General features: G+C 42.8%; 1 long non-coding RNA gene across 1 annotated transcript; it reads left to right on the forward strand.

Annotated features, from left to right (window-relative positions):
* Nucleotides 1-403: 403 nt before the first annotated feature.
* On the forward strand, nucleotides 404-1,478 carry LOC143106577 (uncharacterized). The gene is made up of 3 exons (XR_012983701.1): nucleotides 404-543; nucleotides 1,223-1,301; nucleotides 1,442-1,478. It is a non-coding gene; the product is annotated as an uncharacterized LOC143106577 (long non-coding RNA).
* Nucleotides 1,479-12,101: the final 10,623 nt, after the last annotated feature.

The raw sequence follows: 12,101 nt of genomic DNA on the forward strand, positions 1-12,101 counted from the left end.
CAACTTATTAGTTGAGATTTAATAATGCAGCTGTTTTGCTTTTTCTGTTGATTGTTCACAGATATATTGTGATACATGATCAGGATGTTCTGCATTTAATTTCATGGACACTCCATTGTTTGGCCAGGATCTGGTCTAGTGGTCTTTCAGTATGAGGAGCAGGGGCGGTTCTAGGGGCGGGGCCACAGGGGCCCGGGCCCCATCTGAAATCTCATTGGCCCCTGACTGGCCCTTGTACCGTCAATCATCAATAAGTGTCAAACTTGTTGAGAACGACGATCAGAGATGCAATTCCATTCCCAAACAACTGGTGGCAGTAATGCACCTATGAAGCTTGAAAGCCAAAGCAAACAGTGAACTGTAAAAGAAACAATACATTTGGCTAACCAGAAATGTCTCTGCTAATGTGAAGAAACTATACATTTGGCTCACGGAAGTATCAGCTAACGTGAAGAACCGATACATTTGGCTAACGAAAGTATCAGCTAGAATTCTAACGTGAAGAACCGATGGCAGCGTTTCATCCTCCACAGAAGTTTCTTGGTGAGTCACAAATCTCTGTTGGTTATCATCATTATGTGAAAGGGACGTTTATTTGTTGCTGTCACAATATGTTAAGTTTGTCAATTAAATTACGAAGCAACAGCAAGCTTGCAGTGAACTGTTAACTGACTTTGTCAGTGAACTGTTAACATTAAATTAACGTTAGGTTACTTGAGTTGAGGCTTGATTGTTTGTTAGCATGCTGATAGATTTCATGTATGGAAAGGTAATGTATGAAGTGTTTGAAATGGTGTTATATGAAATGCAGAGAAATGGACATCCTGTTTGTTTGGGGTCCGAAATGAATAATATTACATGCGCTAGTGCGCCTTACCAAATGTAAATAACGTTCGATTTTTTTTTGCTTGAGGAAAAAGTTTGGCAGCTGCTAACATGAACATGAGAATACATGCCTAATAGCTAACGCTACATTTTTGTAGTTAATGTGAGCTATCATTGCAAAGTTATTAACCACTATTCTGAGTTTATTGGGCTTTGCATGAATTCTGTCTCAAAGTGTTAGGACAAGGAGAGTTTCATTGAGATAAATTGGTTAAATGTTCTATTCACTCAAGCTTTATATGATTTAAAATAATAATAACTGGTTTTACAGTTGCCAGATGACATGCTGAATACAAGCATGGATTTTGTGAAACACGCATTTGTGTTTCACCTACAGACTGGGATGGCGCAGGAGCTGGTGACTTCAACCCACAGTCTTCAGAACCACCAGTCACCAAGCATAGCTGCTCCTAATGGTATGATGCTATTTCCTATTGCCACTACAGTGAGCATATTTTGTCATTCATTTTAGAAACGCCAGGTTGACAGTAGGTTATGAAAGTTAATAACAATTAAGTTACTCAAACTTATCTCAAAATCATTTTCTTCTCTCCAGACATTTCCCATTCTAGAGCAGATGGTTCTGTGCAACCTCACCTAAACTGGTATTCCGCAAGATGCAGCACGGAAATAGGAAGAGGCCACTCAATGACTTCTGATACAGACTTCAAATGGTAGGAATATTCCATCTTTAGTGTCTACCCCTTCCGTAATTTTCGCTTTCAAATGACCCATCTACAGCCTTCAAATCAGAATCAGGCTTTTCTAACTGGAAGCAAGACGGTGGCTTCAAAGACCATTCCAAATAAGACCATTGTAAAAATAGTTGTTGAAAATATTAAATATGATGTAGTTGTTGCTCACATGCTGTGTGTGTGTGTGTTTGTTTTAATGTACGCAAACTGGCAGTGAAAGTGGTTTCTCTTATCAACAAAAGGGGAAACAGTTAAAGTAAAACTTGTTTAATTGAATGAAAAATGGGTGTATGATGATGTATGATTTCTGTTTAAAATAGCAATGTATTTCCACTGAAGTGTCTATTATATTTTAGTTTTATATTAGTGTTTTCAATGCACATTATAAATTAATGGGAAAATTGTTAAGAATTGTATTGGCTTTTTTTTTTTTTGGCATTTAGCATTCAAGTATTTGAACAAGGTAAGACTGGTGAAATGTATGCACCTTACTACTGTGGTGTAGTCTAGTTAGCTGTAGTGGGTATACTGTGATCAACCCCAAATATTAATACCTATCCTTGTATGTTTTAAGTGGGTATACTGAGATGGTGATGCTTTTTAAGTGGGTATACCAGAGACTTTCTAATGAGGAGACTCAGCACTCAAAAAATCCTCCATAGAAATGCATGGGGTTAGTTTGTAACGCCAATATGGCCGTTGTCTACACATATCCCACCCCTTCCTCGGCAAAACGTCAACATGTGAATACATTGAGCCAATCATGTGGTGTGATGTGAATACATTGAGCCAATCATATGGTGTGTTGTGAAGACATCGTGCCAATCATGTGTTGTGAACTCGCCGCTGGAGCAAGATTGGTGTCGTGAAGCCTTGCGCATGCACATTTCTGCCAAATAGGATGCCCGATGAGTGACCAAAAAGCGTTGCAATATGGCCGTCAAGTGGAGAGACTGGCCTTAAAGGACTTTGGGTATACCGCGTATAGTCCTGCATATCATGTAGACAACATGCCTCTGCCTTACTGAACAAGGGATTTTCTGTGTATGGATGTTGACCGGTTCTTGGCCCCTCAGTGTATGATGTGGCCCCTTTATGGCCCCTGTCTCAGAAAAATCCGCCACTGATGAGGAGATATTCAGCTGTGTGTGTTTGCAGCATAAAGTAAACTCAATTAGTTTTTGTTCAGGTCTTGTTCAGGTGTTCAGACATCTGATAATGGATTTGGCACACACATACCAACAACATAAAGGCATTATCAGAATAAAAGCTGCCATCTTTATGTATTGTGTGTTATGTCATCACTTGCCTTTCAGAGCGTGCTTACCTTGATCCCTCCACTGTATAGGTCACTTCCTGTTTACCTGTCTTCCCTACTCTGCTCTAAAACATGTTGTTGAAATTGTTTGTTCACTTGGAGTCTCAGGAAATGATGACTCAAAAAACCCTTAACTCTAAGTCTCCTCGCTCTGTATCAATGCACCACTGTCGGCAAATGAAAAGTTGGGTCAATTTATCCAGGAATTTCACACACACACACACACACACAGACACAACACAACACTTTGAACAAGCTGCATCTGCTGCAAGCTCTGAAGCCTCCTTAAAGGAGAAGTTCGGTGTGAAATTGACCTTAGCTGTACTGAAAGATGTTGCCGAGTACTCACATGTGTCCAATAGGCACCTTCGCTCACCCCCTAGCATTCCAAATTACGCCGTTTTTAGCCGAGTAGCTGTGGGGGCATAGCGTAGCCTATGCAACTAAATCGCTATTTTTACACCATTAAAAAGGTTCCAAGTAACTCCACACTGCATTGGTAGACTTCTGAGGGTCTTGAAACCTTTTTAATTGTGTAAAAATAGCGATTTAGCTGCATAGGCTACGCTATGCCCCCCACAGCTACTTGGCTAAAAACGGCGTAATTCAGAATGCTAGGGGGTGAGCGAAGGTGCCTATTGGACACATGTAAGTACTCGGCAGCATCTTTCAGTACAGCTAAGGTCAATTTCACACCGAACTTCTCCTTTAAGGCCTACTCTAGTCCATGACAAAGGGAGGGACCGCAGATGTCAAGGCAGTCTGGAGAACCTGACACTTGACCAAGGTCAATTGAGAAGGTGGGAGGTTGTGTGTGTGTGTGTGTCTGTGGATGCTAGATATGATAGAATAAAAAGAAGAGACTGAACTAGAAACTCTATATCATTGTGTGTGGTTTCCTTTAATTATCAACAATTGAAGAGAGGGGGAGAGAATATGTCATGTCTTGTCATGCTTATATGTGTATAAAGAATCACCACAAAAGGCCACAAGCCAGCCCTCAAGCACCCTCAATCCACCCACACAACACACCCACCACACACACATACACACACACACAAACCCTCGTAAAGGCAAAATGACACCCTCTTTCTCTCTCCCTCACACACACACACACACACACTTGCCAAAACAAACATGTGCACTGCCAAGCACAATACAGTCTCCAGTGGTGCCTTAGAAATGCTCCAGTGGCTCAGCTGATGGAGCGCGCTGCTCCTAGCCATAGCCATGTCAGAGGCGAATGGGGAGAGGGGGGGACGCTTCACTTACGCAGGTAACCGATCAATGAATAAATGAACTGGTGAATACATGAAGGTGCCGCTGGCCAATTGGAATTGGCAGTATTTTGGTTAATGCAGCACTGGTTTGAGGAGACATTTATCCCACTCAGGCTTCGCTTTGGAGTTCTTTCTTTCTCTCTCTCTCTCTCCTCTCTCTCTCTCTCTCTCTCCTGTTGTTTCTCAGTGGTGAGATGTGAATTGACTTGTGCAGGCAAACCACCTGCCTGACCCTGTTAGATCAGATCACAGATCTCGAAGGTGGCCCGAGGTGCTGCGGCGGTCAGGCAAACCACACACAGCCAGCTACCAACATCGGGTCACTCAGACTGTGTGTGTGTGTGTGTGTGTGTGTGTGTGCGTGCATGTGTGTATTGTGTGTGTGCGTGTGTAGTGTATGTGTAAGTGTGGGTGTCCTTACCACTTCCCAATTCATCTTCACAAGAGGGGGGGGAAATCCGATATTAAACAATGTTTTGTAGAAAGAATGACTATAGTGTGTGTGGGGGGGAGTGTATGTGTGTGGGTGTGTCTGACTTTGTGTGTGTCTGTGTGTAAGTATACACAAGCAGTTTTGCGTTCGCGTGTGATGATATATTCGGAACAGTCTGTACAATTGCTCAGTCTTTCAACTGTAGTCGCACTATGGCCATGTGGCAATGCAGCACTGCAGCGGAGTCTCACATCCTGTATGCATCACACACACACACACACACACACACACACACACACACACAGTATGCATCCCATCCCTCCTAAGCGAATGTGTGAGTTTGAGAATATGAGCAGGATTAAAGACCAAGAAAAAATAAAGCAGCAGCTCTTTCCACTAGTTTTCATTCATCCACCAAGTGCTGAGCTGGAATGAAAAGCAAGGTCCAGCACAATAGACATTTATTTCAAAACATTTATGGTGCCCTTTTGGTCACAGAGATAGAGGTGCTAATATACCAGTACTGAGAACCTGCTGCCATTAGTGGCACAGACGAGGTCTCCTGCGTGGGGTCTACCTTCACATGTAGAAGAAATGTTGTGGCCAGTTAGCAATAAGGGGGGTGGAGTACCTGAGCAGAGAGTGAGGGGTGGTGGTGGGTGGGGGAGGGGTAGAGGTGGGGGGGATGTCACTTGGCTGAGGAGAAATGTTATTGGGCGATGTGGGCCGCTGACGAATCACCTGCCTTGTGAGATTTCCCGAATCCCTGTGTCGCACAAGACCAGTGTGCCTCGGAGACGTTTGAGCAGGCTGAAACATTTACTGACGCACAAACAATTTCTGGAAACATCCGTCACTCAGAGAAGAGGAGACTCTCAGGCAGAAACCCACACATCCCCTCCCAAATCCCTATACACACACACATACACACGTACACACCCACCCACCACACACACACACACACACACACACACACAGAGATGCCTGAGAGGAAAAACTCAGCTCTTAGTCCATCCTCTCTGCAGTGTACACACACAAAAACACACACACACAATGTGTACTGTACATGCACACACATGCACACACAAACAAGCAATCGCACACACATTCACACTGTATAACACACACACACACACATGCATGTGTGATAACACATACATTCATACACAAACAGAGACACTGAAAGGCACACACACACACACACATACACACAGACACAGTCTGAGAGACACTTTCTCAATTATTCCCAATCACACACAGAGACAGCGAGAGGCAAGGGGAGTGGTCACCAGTGATTGTCCTGTGGTGTCATTTTGTCCTGTGGTGCAGTCCAGTTGTAAATCACATTCACAGGCTTACCTGTCTCACATTTAAGAGATGGACTGGCCTATTACAGATCTCCATAGCAATGCTCTCCCTCTCTCTCTCTTCTTTGTGAGTGTGTGATTATGTGTGTGTGTGTATCTGTACGTGTGTGTTTGTGTGTTTGTACGAGTTGCGTGTGTGTGTGTGTGTGTGTGTGTGTGCGCACCCGTATGTGTGTGTGTTTGTGTGTTTGTACGAGTTGCGTGCGTGTGTGTGTGTGTACGTGCCCGTATGTGTGTAAGTTTGTGTGTTATGCAGCACCTGCTGAGTACACTGATTCCTCCTTTTCTGCTCATTCCTGTGTAATTACATATAGTAAATAGCTCTCCATGCTGCTGGGGAAATGCTTTAACATGCTGCTATCTAATTAACACAGACCTCTACCAGTGCAAACACAATAGATGCTTTCTGCTCTCCAGTGCAATTATTCCACATTTAACATATGCACTTAAAACAGAATCTGTCAGCACACAATGCCACTGTACAATTAAATGGCATATTTAATTAATTATTTACTTATTTATCTGTCCTTATTTCACTTATTGAGGATAAAAAATATAGGGGAGAAAAAAGTATGGGATTTGGGCGAAATGAGGCAGAGCAACAGCGCCCCTTAGTGGTCGCCATGCTTTACATTTTTTATTATTAAACAGTTTCATGTCTCAGCGATTGCACTTAAATCTCTGACCACTGCTTTGCCATTTCTGACAAATTACCAATTTAATTTGCAATTAGATATTAGCTGAGACTACAAATACCCGAAATGTACAGGGCAGTAGTTTGTTTTGTGAAATGGAAGCATATCCAACAAGTCTTTCTCTTCTTCCTCTTCCTCCTCCTCTTCCTCTATCTCTCTCTTTCTTTTAGGCAACAGCTTCAAAGTGCAAAGAGCTAAATTGTTTTAACATGTTATTGTTAATTACTGCATGTTTTTCAGAAAAGGAACATTACCGCTCATAGGCAACATGAAAACCTCAGCAAATCCTGACCAGTGGGAGGCAGTATCTCCCTGATCACGTCAGACATCTGCCTGGCTTACCCATGTTTTTACTTGTGCTGATTGTGTTGTTACTGCTGAGTCTTGTGTTGATTAAAGGGACCCTATGCAGTTTTGGCAATTTATTCACTGTTTTCTTGCTTTTTGCTTGCAGTTTTCTCTACAGAGCTCCCCCTACAGCTTCAGAGTATACACCTGGCTCGGTCAGTCTGCCGTTTCCTCTTTCCCTGTTCCTCCGACAACGGTTTACTCGCTTTCTGCTTCTTTTCGCTGGCTCTGCCTTGACGAATGTCTGAGAAATTCCATCGCTACCATGTTCTAGCCAGTGCCTAGTGTGTATGAGTGTAGTGCTGTAAAGCACTACTATTTGTTGAGGCCCACGGCCCGCCAGACCAAAACTGCGTCCGCTCACAGACGCTAGGGGGAAGCAAGACGGCCACAATTTCAACTCGGAAAAGTAATTTAACCATTACAATGACTCCGAAGCTGTTAAGTTAAGGTAAATTAAGCTAAAACTGCGAGTTCCCCTTTAAAACAAATACAGTAATAAATTAATAATAAAACATTGCTTTTATACTGCATCAAACTAGCATGTTTTGTGAGCTACAGTATGTCATATATTATGCAGTCTACATGTTCAAATTAGACTACAGTGATTTAAAAGGGTTGGGTCGAAAAAGTCCATGATTAGATGTGAGTTTCACTGTAGAGATGTGTCTCCTGTAAAAATTTTAAGCTACAGATTTCTCCACACACAAACCCACTGACACACTTTGGCTTGTCCTCGTAACACAGAAGGATCAGTACATTCACCTCGACGTCTCAATCCTCCCCCTGGATGTGAGGGCGGGGGAAAAAAAGAAGAAGAAGAAACTAAGAAAAAGTCTTTAAATCACAGGTGGTGTCATTTTCCACTAACCTCCTATCTGCACTCTTCTTGTCTTAGCACCAAGAGGCAGCCCTCAGAGGAGACCGAGGCATCGCTCCATTCATATGTAGCCCTGAGCTGTCAGTGCAGACTCCAGGCCACTGGGCCAGCCTGTGCTCCATGATGATGCATGATCCCCAAACCCCTCCCAGAGCTCTCCGTCGTTCTGGCTGCCAGCAGACAGTGCATCAAAACACACTTATTTTATTGGTGGAGTCTCTGCGGGCAAATGTGTCAGATGCCATAAAGGCACTGTAACGAGCTGACACTGTTGAATGCAAATGTCTTCCACTGGTGTTGATGGGAGCACTGTAACACTAGCCTGTGGTTTAATGCAGACATCCAAAACATGCTTTGCATAAGGCCCAGGGTTATATGGGTGTCCAATTCCGAGGTAGTGGAGACATATCATAAAACCAAAGATGGGCACAAAATGCATTTAAATGCTGTTCTGTGATATGATAAACAAAATACTCATGTTTTAAATGCATCAAAATAAATGAGAAAAAACAGCAACATCAAAATGAAGATAACAAATTATGTTTCCGAGCAGCATGATATCATATTTGATGATTTTATATTTAACAGCTTTTCACTGTTTAATAAGGCATGTAAATTCTGTTCCAAGAAGCTCTTTATCATGATAGGGAGTATTCCAGCTAGAAGGCCAACAAGGCAAAAACATGCATGAAATTCCTTGTCAAATTCCTTGTCAACCAATTAGCAAGAGGACAAACTGTTCAATAACTATGCCTTTTCCACATTTTACGCACAGGCAACATCGTCTAGGCTGTCCTAGCAGACACAATTTTTTTACATTTTTACGCCAGTTGTAGTCAAGGAGCTCTTGTCACCTGCATGAAAACAAGCATTAGGCAAAGCACTCAGGACATTCTGTCTCCCAAAGATGCAGGCAGGTGAGGCATACATGAGACATGGAAAGTATTTTTAAAATGTGACAATGCTGAAAAATATACTACATGGACCAAAAAAAAAAAAAAACATAACCAATTAAGACCCATCAAATATAAATTACAGAATGGCATTTTGTATTTCACCGGCCTTCATTCTTTGGCAGATATTTTCCATATGTGTATTCAATAACAACCCCAGGTGTGAGTTTATTGTGTGTATTGTGCTTATGTTCAGCTGTGTCCTCTTCACTGTCTGTCTACCCAATGATCTTTTCTGGTAATGCATGTTGAGGAACACTGTGTGTTTTCACTCATGTCTTCAGCTAGCAGTCTACAACTGTTTCCATGGAATCCAGTGTGAATTTCTGAGAATCCTCTGAGATCCCATAGAGTTCACACCTATACTCAGACCTGCTCCCACCTGTAGTGTAGTATGTGTCCTCTCCTGTCTTCCTAGGGATTGTATGGACATGGGTTTGTCATGGTGTATTAATGTCAGCCATGTAGACCCGCTATAGTGGCGTGGTGGTAGTGTGTGTGTGTGTGTGTGGGGGGGGTTATAGACCAGTCTGCACTCCCACCTTACATGAGCGTTGAGCGGCGTGCCCTTGCCGTCAGCTCCTGACTCCTGAGCTCGGAGCACGATACATCATCCCCCTGCTTTGTGCCCCCTTCAGGCCTGCGAGGGGAGGGGAAGGGCACAGAGGAAAATCAATAGAAACCAGGACCTGACATGCTATTTCTGCTACCAAAACAAAAGCCAAGGATTGCTCTCTCTCTCTCTCTCTCTCTCTCTCTCTCTCTCTCTCTCTCTCTCTCTGATTCTCTTACCTTTCTCTCTATTCTCCTTCCTTTTCTCTCACTTTCTTTCTCCCTCTACTTCCATCTCTCCTCCCCACTTTCTGCTATGCTATTTCTCATACTGTGTCAGAGTAGTTATCTATCTCAGGGGATGCATGTCTTCATGGCCTATATACCAGAGAGAGGAGGGGGGGGGGGTCCTGCAGCATTAGCAGATATGTGGTGCACTGACAGTCGCTGATCTCTCATTATTCAACATGGTTAGACAAGAAAGGTAGGTTTATTTATCTACATTTGCATAATATCAATAATGAAAAGGATCGGCTAGATACACAATCACTTTTTGGTCACTCTTACATCATACACTGATACAGACACACACACAAAGAGTGAGAGAGAGAGAGAGAAAGACAGAGAGAGACTCACAGACACACAGACACAAACACACACACACCTCATGACAGATGTCCCTGTGACTCTCCAGGGGTCATCTTGCAGATGAAGACCCACCTCCACTGACCCTTAGCAAATGAAGCAGGACTAAAGTTAAAAGGCAAAGGTCAAACATGCGTGTGTGTGTGAGAGAGAGAGAGTTGAGAGGCACGTGCTCCTGTGTGAATGAAAGGGGAGACTCAACCTGTCACACACACACACACACCACACACACACACACGGGGGGGGTTGAACCAGATTATATGGTCTGTTGTTCAACCTTGACTTTTGACTTGTCTGTAGCGATCTTGCTCTATTATTCTCCCCCTCCTCTGCAGTGGCATTGGCAGAGTATTATTCCAGATCTATGAACATTGTGATTCATACTTCTGCAAGCTACCTATTTCTATGTCTTTAGGCACAGTTGGTTACATATAAGATTACTGTCACGAAAACAGCCTTTTATAGGTTAGCACGGGACAGTGTCCTGCATGCTGAAACTTCTCTCTACTTGAGTAGTCTTCATTGTCCACCCCTTGGTTCCCTTAACTCCTTTTCCTTTTATTAGCCTATTTTCCTCTGTGGTGGCTTATTTAAAAGTACACAGCAACAAAATGGTCTATTTGCAGTATGTAATGAGCCACGGTTGTCCACCCATGGAAATTAAGGCCGTTTTGTGCTTATTAGGAAGATGCGATGTGCCTTAAAACTTCTGTATGGTGGCTTATTTAAATGTACCCTGCAATAACAGTCTGTTGACAGTCTCGGATGTGCTCACTTGCGCTTCCGATAAAATTAAGATAATTTTGTAGTTATAAGGATGTGATGTCCCTTTAAATGTACACTACAGCATAACAGTCTATTTGCAGTGTCCAATAAGCTACGCTTGTATTCCCATGGAAATGAAGACCGTTTTATGGTTAAGAAGATATGATGAGCCTTATAACTTTCACATGGTGGCTTATTTAAATGTAACACCATAACAGTCTATTTACAGTCTCCGATGTGCCATGATTATGCTCCAATTGAAATTAAGATCACTTTGCAGTTATGAAGATGTGATGTGCCTTACAGCTTCGTCCACACAGTGTCCACTTCCCCCCTGCGGTGAAAAATGCTCCTAGTCAACAGAAAGCAAATTGGGAAACGTATTCATCCATAAACAAGCCTGTTGCACGGCACACAACGCTGTGGCATTTCGTTCGCTGGACGCCCCGCTTCTGTTGGGGCAACTGTCCAAAACCTGTGCGATCCAGCCGACTAATTATTTCCTGGCAGCGCGTCGGGTGGGAACAGAAGGCTCACGCATTAAAAAGTGTCACATCATTATGATGAACAGACACATCAGGCTGACCCCTAAACTTTCCGCTTTGATAAATTACCCCAAAACAAGTCTCAGAGTGCACCACAAAAAGAGATTGTTTCTGTAGAATTTCGATTTGGAATAAAAGTTTGATTTATTTGCAGGGTGTTACTGTGAAGACCCCAATAGTGCCTCCAAAAAGAACAGAACTTGACATTTGACCCTGAGTTACATAAGATAAGTCTTAAGATAAGTCTGCATAAGTACTGTTGATCAGAAGCAACAACATTTTGATTTAGTAGCTTGCATTACCATGCAACTTAAAGGATAATTCCTGTGTGATTTTGACCTAAAGTGTGTTGAAACATGATACCGAGTGTGAACGTATGTTTCATAGCTCACCTCGGCTTGTCCCCTGCACTCAGAAATCTGGCGCTAGTTAGCCAATGCTACCAACACAGTGTTTCGTTGTGGTGCCTCGGGCATCGGCCTAGCCATGCAAATAAATCACTGTTTTACACCATTTACGAGGCTCAAAGTAGCTCCATACTTCATTGGTAGACTTCCGAAGGCCTTGACATTTAAAACGAGACATAGAGAACTTTGAAAAAGCACTGGTAGTTTATTTACAAGACGATTTATACAGACAGTACCTTAAGGAACAAACGAGTACGAACAAACAGGTATGATAAGGGATCAGATTCCAAAAATAATTCCGTAAAAATAAATGGATTCCAGTTGCTGCTACTG

Source organism: Alosa pseudoharengus, unplaced genomic scaffold (assembly GCF_046254945.1).
Source record: "Alosa pseudoharengus isolate Yale_2024_CS ecotype anadromous, Long Island Sound unplaced genomic scaffold, YU_APseudo_1.1 YU_APseudo_1.1_scf_6, whole genome shotgun sequence".
Classification (NCBI taxonomy): domain Eukaryota; kingdom Metazoa; phylum Chordata; class Actinopteri; order Clupeiformes; family Clupeidae; genus Alosa; species Alosa pseudoharengus.